We start from the raw sequence: 12,647 nt of genomic DNA, 5'->3' as shown, positions 1-12,647 counted from the left end.
AGTCGAAGTTTTGAAGAATATTGGTAGGTAGGTCATCACAGAGCAGACCCACAGTAGTCCTGGTAGAGATTATGGTATTGGTGGGCCACCAGAGGTGCAGACCCACTGCGGTCCTTGTAGAAATAATGGTATTGGTGGGCCATCAAAGATGCAGGTCCACTGTAGTCCTTGTAGAGACAGCCAGCAACCATCTGTTGCGACTGTGCAGGTGCACAATCACCGTCGAAGAGTCTTGCGGACAATATATCAAGTCCATAAACCACCACTTGTGTACTCACAAAACTTTTTGGAATGTCCTTAGAACCAGCAATGCTGTTATCCAGTCCCTTGCTGAATTATCAACACACATGCAAACACTAACAGTCCCTACTTCTCACATATTGTCCATATACTATGACCAACAGAAACGTGTGCAGTGAAATGTAACTTACAAGTTACTTAATTTGATGAACTGGTGTCAATTTCAATTTTATAACATAAGAATACAATAACAAATGTGCAAAATACATCATTAAAGAACATAACAATACAGATAACATTTGTGGTAATGGAGGCTTTACAAAGGAATAGAAATAAACATGTACACCAGTGTTACAAGAATTATGACGTAAGTACATACATAAAAGACCAGAATAACTTTTGAAACATCAGCTTCACACATGAGCATTAAAACAAAACAGAATAAATAATGCCTAAACATCTTTACAAAGTAAATAACATATTATTAATGCCAATTATATTAGAGGATAAAAGTATTCCTCATCATAGTGAATGTAGCTTAGTATTAGAAAAGAAAAAAATTCTATGAAACAGTACACAGAGACAGGAAGAAAACAAATACACAAGGGTACACAAACACATAGGGGGATAACACAATGGAAAGGACAGGGTTCGTTTTCAGTGTAACATTTGGTACTGCAGTATTTTGCGAACAAAACCTTTTTTGTTCTTGGAGATCTCCCTTCATTCATCATTATTCCCAAAAAGTCCTATCTATACCTCTTTTCTGTATTCTAACCATATTTCTTGCAAAATAATTATGGCTCATTGTACAATACTCATTTTGGCCCAAATCGTTTTCATATAACTTCTCAATGCATTCTTTCCCTATTCTCCATAGTTAGGTTCTTATATAGTCTACTCCCCCTTAAGCTAACTTAAATCTACTGAGCTCAGATATATATACCAATGGACGAGGCAATGCAGCAGCACATAACAAATTAACACAAACCGAAAAGGACAAAAAAATGCAAATTGGCAAAGCAAGCTACAGTAAATTTAAATTACCCAGCAAACGCAACATTACAACTAATATGAGCCAATGTGCAGCAACAAGAAAAATGAATCAGTAGTAAAACTGGCTTAACAGAGTAATACAAAGTGAAATTTAGTAGCACTATGCCTGGCAAATAGCAGCAGCAAATGCAATAACTTATATCTAAACATGACAAAGCTCAAGCAGAAAAAATATTACAGTAAAAATGGCCATGTTTAATACCTATGTCAATCTTAACACTAGGGTTATGCATCACCTTAACTTACACTACTAAATAAGTTACCCAGTCATTGACAAAAATTATGTATGCAATTCCTGTGAAGGAAAATGTCTTTTTGTCCGCCCTTGTATTTTTTAAAGTAGATTATAAAATGGTTATTTACTGGATCTGTAGGCGTAAAATATCTATATTAGTACATATATTAAATTTTATTTTAACCAATGCTACAGTGCAGCTAGAAACTAGATATTAAACAAAATAGGCAAAGCAAGGCGTGAAACGTCATTCACTAGCCATATGGCATTTCATAATGCAGTAAACAATCTTTCAACTAGCAAGGTAATTGATGTGAAATGTTTCTCATCATTTCATTAGGCATTTCAGTAAACATCATAAATTACGAGCTCCACAGTGTAATCATATGTTTTCAAGTTTGAGCGTGTCGTATTTGCGATGCTTTCTACAAAGAAATGTCAATAGCGAGGATAATGGCCTCCTTTTTTCTCCACCTATGCCTCTGAATGGCACACACTAATGGCTTTTTTCCAGGTGACTGTCGCGCAGCTGCCCACGTAATGTGTCGTGCCCACGACGCATTACATGAAGGTCACTTAACTTTCTTACTGAAATATTTACAACACCAGTTTGCAATACAGTGGCAGTCTCATATACAAAATTTCACGGGTCAAGAATTTGCGTTACAAATGTGTAGAAACAAAATCTTATGAATATAACAGTGTCCAAAAAATTTTCGCCGGCATTGTGATACATTCACGCATTTACACACATTTCATAACTCTTAAAGTACGATTCTTGGTTTCCAACATCCTTTTTCACAAGTCAGAGTCCCTAACCACTATTCATTACTCCTTACCTTATTACACATATATATCTTCATCGACACTTCTTCAATATTTCATCTTGAGAAATACGTAGCATAATAAACATTCCTCAACAACATAATACACATCATCGTTGTAATAATAACATCATAACACCTCAGTCAAATCTCAAAAACGTCGTAGCTTTCTGCAATAATGTCAAAACCTAAAAAAATTCTCTGCTCATTTCAATAGTGTCATCCACCTCAAACGCACTTTAAATATCATGACCTATACCAAATACATCATTCGAAGCTCTCATAGTATCATAATGAGTCTGAAAAAATATGAAGAGTTCACAAAGTACATACAAAATACAATTTCATAAATGTGAAGTTACCCAACTGTGTAATTGCGTAAACATGTGTCACTGATGTAGTAAAAAAAATGTTTGTCTCTCAGTTAAATGATCAGATAGCTGTGTAATTTATGTGTTAGAGAAATATGGTACCGAAGTGTAAAGTTGTATAAGCAAATACCATATTAGCTAGGGCTCCTTGTGTTTGCCACACACATGGTACACAAAGTAAGCGTGTACCCCCCTGAGGATTAATGTAATTATACCCTCAGGTGTTACAGATTACAGCAATGGAATGAAATGTATCACGGAAAACCCTTGTATCATTGCACTTCAAATATCTTAAAAAAAATAAATGTTTTAAGTGCGAAATTAATCACTCAAATACGTGTACTGTAGCGCTAAACTGTGCGTCATGTTGTAAGATAATCTCTGTGGAAGTCTCGTAGTTATCGTCCTCCGAAAGCTAAGTTCTGCAGAAGTCAATGTACTTACCTCATGATAAACAAAAGTGAAATGGTTTGTGTATAGATATCGTAGTTATTACGCTTATTGCCGTGATGAAGAAAGTACTGTGCTGTAACGTATTGTTGTGCTACAGAAAAGGCTGTCTCATTGTAGCTATACCACAAAAGTTACTACTAAAACATGTTTTACTTTCCAGAATAATTCAGAAAACACTGTGCAGATATAAAACAGAAACACTGCAAAAGCAACATTGTAAATTGTCACTCATTAGTAGCGTCGTGATAAAATCGTGTAGCTGTCACATAAACTAACCACTATGTCATCTGGTACCTCACTGAAAGTACTTTAAATCCAGAATGTATTTTCAAGTAAACCAAAATGTTGCATTAAAATCTCATTAGCGTACCAGTATGTGTCCTAAGTATGTAAGCCTGATAGTCGTTACGTAATCGTGCAACAAACAAGCAAGAATGTACAAATACAACACTGTGTTGTCTGTTCACTATAACAATGCATTCGTAATTTCTGTTTAAATATGTTCTCTTGGATCTTGACTGGATATTTAACTTCAAACATTGTTGCATGTTAACAATTTCTTAAGTCTGACAAAGCATACTGGAAATGTGAAGTGAAAAGTTTTATGGCAAAGACAAAGTTAAAAAGCAGATTATCTTTCAATAAACGGTTTTACACGTGAAATGTGGTGTAAACCTTTACTCTTCATATTACGCAGAGTTTCAACTTGAACGTAATTGTCATGCGGTATACGTCGGTGAGGAATGCTAAAATTTTTCTCAAGGTTAGCGTCTATGTTATTTTTCTCTGAGCCAGCCGGCGCACGCGGCTGCCTGCGGTGCGAGTCATTGTCTGTTCCTTTGTTGGCGCGCATCGTTATTGGGATTAGGAGACCTAACTTCTACAAATTCACCTTGACGAGAAGGCCCTGCCCTGTTTGAAGCTCGCCAGTTCTGATGGAATTCAGGTCTGTCGTTTTGTCGGTAGTTTACATACTTTCTTTTTTGTCGGTCATTTGGTGGAGAATTTCTCCCGGAATAGTAACTGCGTGGTGGACCGTTGCGTCTGAGGTTATTCTGTCTCCCTTGATAATAATTATTTTGGTTCCCATATTGTCTGTTTCTATGGTTGTCTCTGTCACATTCATTACTATGGAAAAGCGATCTTTCTCTGTAACTATTATTCTGCCAATGGTTGTCATACGGATGCTGTCTGTTTTGGTCACGATTTGTGTTGTGAGAATAGCCTTGTCGTGTCCAGTTATTATTTCTTTCGTCGCGGAATTGTGATGGATGTGACCTGTAATTGTTGTGTTCCTGTTTTCGCGTTCCGCAATTTCCGCGATTGTCAGTGTCAATTTCCAGTTCTTGTAAGAGTCCCTGAAAAGCTTAAATGTCGTCTTTGCAACGTCCTGCCGAAATAATATGTCGTAAATGTTCAGGTAATTTGATTAAGCAAATGTGGATGAGTTCTGAGGGGCTGTATGGGTTTGACAGGTACTGATTCTTATGCAACATGTCTTCAAAATATTCCACAAGACTGGAAAATTCAGATTGTTCGAAACGTTTCATCATTATGATGCTATGTTTTACTCAGTATTGTGTAGCTTGAGACCAATACGCTGAGAGGAAGCCATGATGAAATTCTCCTTCACTATGACAATCGTGACTGACTGACCGCATTCTTACAGCTGGTTCATTCTCTAAATAGCCACACATAAATTCTAATCTGTGTTCTAATGACCAGTTGGGAGGAAAACAATGAGAGAATTGATGAAGCCACGCTTGTGGATGAATGTCGTTGCCGGAATTCTTAAATGTTTTGAATTTACGTGTAGTAATGAACAGCTTATAGTCAAAATCATCATGTCGACGAGTCGCATATCGGTCATTGATACTTCGTGTCGACGGTTCCATCTCAAAATTCGGTGCACCTTGCCAATTTCTTTCATAATTTCCGAAATGCCCTGTGTTATTATTTTGTAGCTGTTCTGTATTTCTATGTCCCTCTTCCCGTATTGGAGCGCGAGTGTCCTCTGAAATATGTAATTCTTGTATTACTTGTTCCAACTGATCTTGCACTTCCCGGATTTCTCATTTGTATTGCGTATTAATTTGATTCTGATTTTGTTTGAATTTCTTAATTTGTTCATACTCTTCTGTGTCAGTGATGGCTACAGGTCTTGTGTCATTCAGATCATCAACTACCTTTGCAGATAAGTTAGTGAACTGATGCGAAAGTTCGGCTACTTTCTCCGATAGTGTACTTATTTCCTCAGTGTGTTTTTCTGAACCAAGTTTCAGAGTGTCCATTTGTGTTGAAATCGCATCTACTGTGTCCTTTAAGTTTTCCTGAGTTTTTGCAAGTTGCGTAACTGAATCGGTAGATGCAACTGAGTCAATTTTAGCTTGCAAGGTCTCATGATTTTCATGAACAATAATTTGCAGTTCTTTTATGGCTGCTTCGTGATTCTGTAATGCATTTTCATGGCGCGAAAAAATAGGTTGAAGATGCTCACAAATTTGTGTTTTTACGTCATTATAGGCTTTTTGACATTTCGATTCAGTGTTATGTAACTCAGTAGTTAAATCTTCACGTGTTTGTTCAAGCGTGGTGTGAAGATTTTGTTCCATTGCGTCTAACTGTTGCTGTGTTTGTCTCTGATTTTGTTCCATTGTGTCTAACTTTTGAAGCTTTTGCTGTGTTTGTCTCTGATTTTGTTCCATTGTGTCTAACTTTTGAAGCTTTTGCTGTGTTTGTCTCTGATTTTGTTCCATTTGTTGCATTAATTGCAATAATAATGTATTAGTGTCTGGAATGTGTTTCTCTCTGCTTTTTGGCAGTGCATTTTCACCGGCAACATTCACGTTTTGACAAGCAGAAAATGTGTCTTGACTCATTTGAGAAAACGGTGAGGACCCAAAACCTGAATCTACAGTATTTGCAAAATTGTGTCCTGTCATTTCGGATTCCTGAGGCGAGCTATTGCCGACCGATCGATCGATAATGCTTCCCTGTTCACTAATTGTTTCACTGCCTACGCCATTGCTTGCCGTCCGCTCCATTCCCCTATGCACAATTACCAAATTACTATGTTGAACATTAGTTAATTCATTACACGGTGGCGCTAACACACTGCTTTCGTCTTCACTGTCATTTCTCAGTTTACTTTGGAGCCTAGTATTACGTTTTTCACACGCCTTTATTGTCACAATATTTCACACGACATCACAGAAAAACACAATTTGAAGAGCAAAAATAAGAGAACACATTAACATAGCACTGAAAATGATATCTTGTTAATTGCAAGCGCAGCTGCAAAATACTTGGTGCAAATCTACATGCATGCCACACCTGTTTTACTGTACAACAATGAAAGACTGCAACTACAAAGGAGATTCTCTCTACAATTACGCGCTAGCAATAAACAAAATCTACACTAATTACACAAACTACAAGAAAAAATCAGAAGATTCCAGTGAGGTATCCTCGGCTAAGGGTCGACATATGAAACGTCCCCTTTTGAAAAATTATATACGACGGTGCTTAAACTGACACACAATATTTTTAGCGCAACGGAATCTGACTTTCCAAAATCCCTACAAAAGAATGGCCCTGACTATAACATTAACCTATACCTTTCACAAATCACTTACCTCACAAAAATCTTCGTTACTCGAACTACTGCAATACAGCGAGCGCCACTACTGCCAGCTAAATAAAAGATTCAAACTACGGAAGGCACTAACTACTGATAGGCATAGTTAGCAAATGAAAGATTTTGATAGAGAACAAACAATGTATTTACCTTAATAGTCATCAAAAGTCATAATATATATAGGAGTTCATAACATCCATTCTTACAAATATCAAAACTCCCCCATTTCTCTCCCCACATCCACCACTGCTGGCGGCTCACCTCCAACTGCGCAACGCTACGCGCTGTTCACATCCAGCTGCCCAACACTACAATGGCAGACAACAATGCAAACTAGCCACAGACTGCACACAGCACAGCCAGTGATTGTCATACAGAGCGCTACGTAACGTTGCCAATAAGAAAACATAAACAGCCTACTTATAAGACAAGAAGAGAATAGAAGCTTTCGAAATGTGGTGCTACAGAAGTATGCTGAAGATTAAATGGGTAGATCACATAACTAATGAGGAGGTATTGAACACAATTGGGGAGAAGAGGAGTTTGTGGCCCAATTTGACTACAAGAAGGGATCGATTGGTAGGACATGTTCTGAGGCATCAAGGGATCACCAATTTAATATTGGAGGGCAGCGTGGAGGGTAAAAATCGTAGAGGGAGACCAAGAGATGAATACACTAAGCAGATTCAGAAGGATGTAGGCTGCAGTAGGTACTGGGAGATGAAGAACCTTGCACAGGATAGAGTAGCATGGAGAGCTGCATCAAACCAGTCTCAGGACTGAAGACCACAACAACAACAATAAAGTAGAATATGGATCTATACGTTATGAATAGCCGTAACTGTTATCATTAACCTTCCTGAGCATGCTTGCATAGTTTCTTTTAATTCAGTGTAAAAAAAGAACAGTATAAGGTGCAGCATGGTATTATTAAAACGGATAATGTTAACTTGTTGACGATGGCTAGTGGGGTCAGCGGTTCGTGGTCGATGTTCACAGGCTTGATGGCCAGCTCCTTTTAGTCTGCGGGCCGCTGTGGCAGAGCGGTTCCAGGCACTTCAGTCCACAACCGCGCTGCTGTTACGGCCGCAGGTTCGAATCCTGTCTCGGGCATGGCTGTGTGTGATGTCGTTACGTTAGTTAGGTTTAAGTAGTTCTAAGTCTAGGGGACTGATGACCTCAGAGGTTAAGTCCCATAGTGCTTAGAGCCATTTGAACTTTCTAGACTGATGGATGGAATTCGATTATGAGACCACGAATAGGAAGGTGGATACAGAGATGGATGTGGGGCAGCGCTTCAAGGTGGTCTTTGCAGTTTTAGTTTGGCTGCGACCAGTGGTGACGCTGGCTATCTTCTTGATGGCTTGGCCGATGGTAGGAATGACTGACCGCTTGGGAATGAGGCTGCGACCCAGAAACAACACAACAAAACACAATTAAAGCCTCACTTTTTCGAAACCCAGTAATTATTTCCCATTTCGAGGTGTAAGAATTTGGCTCAAAGATGCCTCCAAAATTCATCTGCAATGGCGCAAAGGCATGGCGCCCTGCGAAATCACACTCAGGCTCGGCGACGCTTCATACATCAAGGTGTCGACACATGCGAAGAAAAGGCCAGAGCTCAAAAAGTTCATATGAGGTGTAAGGTGGGTCAGTGATGTCATCCCAGTTCTGCCCACCACCACCGTGAACGTGTCACTTGACGGAGAGGTCGTGACACCCACTCTTATCGACACTCGACCCCTCGTTTTGAAACGCCTCAGCGACTGAGGTCAGAACCGTAATATCCAGAGTTGAAATCAGGGGGTCTACTTACGCGTGGTCAAGGAAAACGTCTCAGACGTACCAGCGCTCAGAATCGACACGAAAAGGTCTCAGGCAGTGGCATAAAAGATGTTTCCTTGAAGTTCCACATAATTCACCAGAGAAAAAATTATAGTCGGACTGCACTCCAAAGGGTTACGATCACGTTCAACAGGGTTACTGGCCCACGATGTCTTCATAGAAGGGCTGAAGCGTCCTTCGGGTGTTAGCAGCGTCAAATATTGTCAAGAATGTCAACCTGTTAATCAGTACACTGCGAACTGTCGTTTCCGATAGCAAAATGTGTGGGAATCAGCGCCTCAGGCGAAGGGGTCGTTCCATTGACGTCCATTGTGCTATCCCCTGAATCCTTTCCGTGTCGATTCTGAGCGGCAGTGTGTCTGAAATATTTTCCTCGGCCACACTCGGCCACATATAAGAAAACCACGTGATTTCAGCACTGGGCGTCGCGATCCTGACCTCCATCGGAGAGGCATCAAAAGAAGGGTGAAATGTGGGTGAGAGGGCGTGTGACGAACTTCTCACCGTGTGACGCGTCCACTGTGGCTTTGGGCAGAATTTTGGCGAAATTTGGTGCCAAAATGACAAGATTAACCTACCTTTTACCTCACACGAACTTCTGAGTTCTGGCCTTTTTTCACATGTGTCAATATCTTTGCATCTGAAGCGTTGCTGAGCCCTAGGGTGATGTCGCAGGGCTCCATGCTTTTGCATCATGATGGTTGAAAGTTGTAGGCATCCTTGAATCGCTATGGGAATTAATTGCTGGGTTTCGAAAAAGTGATCCTTTAATTCTGCTGCGCAGTGTAGCAGTAAAGAACCGATGCTGAATAAATAAAATAACAGCAGCGTGTATGCGTGGGAACGTCTGTTTGCATAACTATACGTTATTTGTCTGTCAGCAAATTTCTCCTCCAAAAGTTGTGGAGAATATCATGAAAAATAATAGGTATTAGTTTGGGGAGTAGACTGCAGGTTGTGGCATTGTTTTAGGTGGTTGGATTCACCAAGGAGACAGAAGGGCGTTCCACATAGGATAAGTGGTCTCAGCGTCAGTTTATACAGTGTCTAGTCACATTAATGTGATCACCTGTCAAAAGCCTGAATAACCACATTTTGCATGGTGGACCGCTGCGAGGTCTGCGAGAAGAGAATCAGTGAGGTCCTGGGAAACAGAAACGGAGATGTGGGACCACGCCGACTCCAGTATCGGGGCCAGCCTGTGTTCGGTTTCTCGTTTAAGGCTCCATCGCGCGAACAGCCCGATCGAGGCGATCCCACCCATTTCCGATGGGTTTATATCCGGGGACTTTGGTGGCCAGAGGAGCACAGTAAACTCATCTTGATTCTCTGCGAATCGCGCACGTACGCTGTGAGCTGTGGCTCACGTCACTTTGTCCTTCTTGTAGATGCCATCGTGCCCAGGAGAAAGCAAACTGTATGTAGGCGTGGTGTCCAAGGATAGATGCATACTTCTGTTGATCTATCGTGCGTTTCAGAATGACAAGATAAGCCATTGAATGCCCTCCAGACTGGTCCCTTCCGTCAATTGTTACAGGGAGTCAGAATTCAGGAAAAATTGGTGTTTTGTGAAGACACTGACCTTGATGGGTGGACTGGGAGGAGCTAAATAGCAGAAGTTGAGAGGAAGGGAAATTTTGTGGGAATTTGTTCACTTCCCAGAGCAGCTATTGGACGGTGCTGGGAAGCGACGCATAATTAAGGCGACTGGCGCTGCAGTTGGCGTACGTGATTTTGCTGGAGGGGAAACCGAGGCGAAGAGCGGACTGGCAGAAGTCTCCGTAGAAGTCTTTCGTTCCCAGCTTGCCTAGAGTGCGGACGTGGCGTTCTTTACTCAGCTTGCCTGAGAGAGAGTGAGCATCTCTGCAGTTTAGGACTTAGCAAACGGAACGACTGAGCTTGGAGATAGAAAGTTTTGGTTCAGCTGCGTACTGAGCAAGATGGCTAGGAGTGAATAGACGAACGCAGCCTTGCAGCAGTACGAGGCCGGCCGACGTCCGCACCACGACGCCGCCCCGCCACGCTGAATTCGGGATTGTTTCATCTGCTCCGGCCACTTATTAATTCGTTGGATCACGTTGGCAAAATTTCCACGAGCGTTTCATGGGCCCTGTATTGTGGAATTCTTCTCGCACTTCGCATTATGCCTGGGTCAGTCTATAGGAATTAATTTTGATTTATCGCGCTTTACTCCACGTAAACGCAATTTATTACCACTACCTGTTAGGAGAGTCATGTAATGTGATGATTGAAGGTCGGGAGTTAAAATAAATTTGTGCTAATCGACTGCATCTGTTTCAATCAAGTAGTAGAAATCCCAAGTCACTTTCTTAATTAATTTTATGTTCAACATTTGCATCTGGTGTTCAATAACTGAATATAACATCAATGTGCACCCCTTTTTAATTAAAAGTGATCAATTCTGAATCAATTAATGTCAATACTGCCACCGCAGTTCAATCAGGAGTCACAGGGCCTTATTACATTCTTTGGGTTATCCGATATTGCGGCTGTTTTACACTCTCTGTTAATCTGTCAGTCAATTACCTGGGGTGAACACACGCCAAAACCAGATAAGTGACGGGTAGGGTGCTACAGTCAGATGGAGCATAAAAGTGATTCATCTGAAAAGGCTACCTGTCGCCAACCAGTGGACGTCCAGTTGCAGTAAAAATGGTTCAAATGGCTCTGAGCACTATGGGACTTAACTTCTAAGGTCATCAGTCCCCTAGAACTTAGAACTACTTAAACCTAACTAACCTAAGGACATCACACACATCCATGCCCGAGGCAGGATTCGAACCTGCGACCGTAGCGGTCGCGCGGTTCCAGACTGTAGCGCCTTTAACCGCTTGGCCACCACGGCCGGCCCAGTTGCAGTACTGTCGTGCAAATTCCAACCTTCATGGCCAATGAAGAGCAGTCATCATGATTGCACGAACCAGGCACCTGATGCTGAGGCCCGTAGAAGCAACGTTTACTGAACGGTCGCTGAGGAGATACTGTTGGTAGTCCCATTCATCTGGCGGTCAGTTGCTCCACAGCGGCAAGTCCGTTCACTCGTACACATCTCTGCAGCTGTCGTTCATCCATGTCATCTGTAGCCCATGGTGCACCACAGTGCCCTCGGCGTTAGTTTTGGTATACTTTAAACACTGCGGCACGTGAACAATTTACAAATGTAGCCTTTTCGGAAACGCTTCCACCCTTGACTCGAAAGGCAATGAGCCTGCCCTTTTGGACGTTAGATACAGCGCTCCATTTTCTCATTACGACCATCATTGCATTGTTTTCTGCGTCCCTCCGGCATGCTATACAGGGTGGTCCATTGATAGTGACCGGGCCAAATATCTCACGAAAAAAGCGTCAAACGAAAAAACTACAAAGAACGAAACTTGTCTAGTTTGAGGGGGGAAAACCAGATGGCGCTATGGTTGGCCCGCTAGATGGCGCTGCCATAGGTCAAACGGATATCAACTGCGTTTTTTTAAAAATAGGAACCCCTATTTTTTATTACATATTCGTGTAGTACGTAAAGAAATATGAATGTTTTAGTTGGACCACTTTTTTCGCTTTGTGATAGATGGCGCTGTAACAGTCACAAACGTGTAAGTACCCGGTATCACGTAACATTCTGCCAGTGCGGCCGGTATTTGCTTCGTGATACATTACCCTTGTTAAAATGGACCGTTTACCAATTGCGGAATAGGTCAATATCGTGTTGATGTATGGCTATTGTGGTCAAAATGCGCAACGGGCGTGTGCTATGTATGCTGCTCGGTATCCTGGTTCCAATGGTTCAAATAGCTCTGAGCACTATGCGACTTAACTTCTGAGGTCATCAGTCACCTAGAACTTAGAACTATTTAAACCTAACTAACCTAAGGACATCACACACATCCATGCCCGAGTCAGGATTTGAACATGCGGCCGGAGCAGTCGCTCGGCTCCAGACTGTAGCGACTAGAACCGCACGGCCACTCCGG

The sequence above is a fragment of the Schistocerca nitens genome, chromosome 5 (genome assembly GCF_023898315.1).
Source record: "Schistocerca nitens isolate TAMUIC-IGC-003100 chromosome 5, iqSchNite1.1, whole genome shotgun sequence".
In the NCBI taxonomy this organism is placed as follows: domain Eukaryota; kingdom Metazoa; phylum Arthropoda; class Insecta; order Orthoptera; family Acrididae; genus Schistocerca; species Schistocerca nitens.
Note: the sequence above shows the minus strand (reverse complement) of the source record.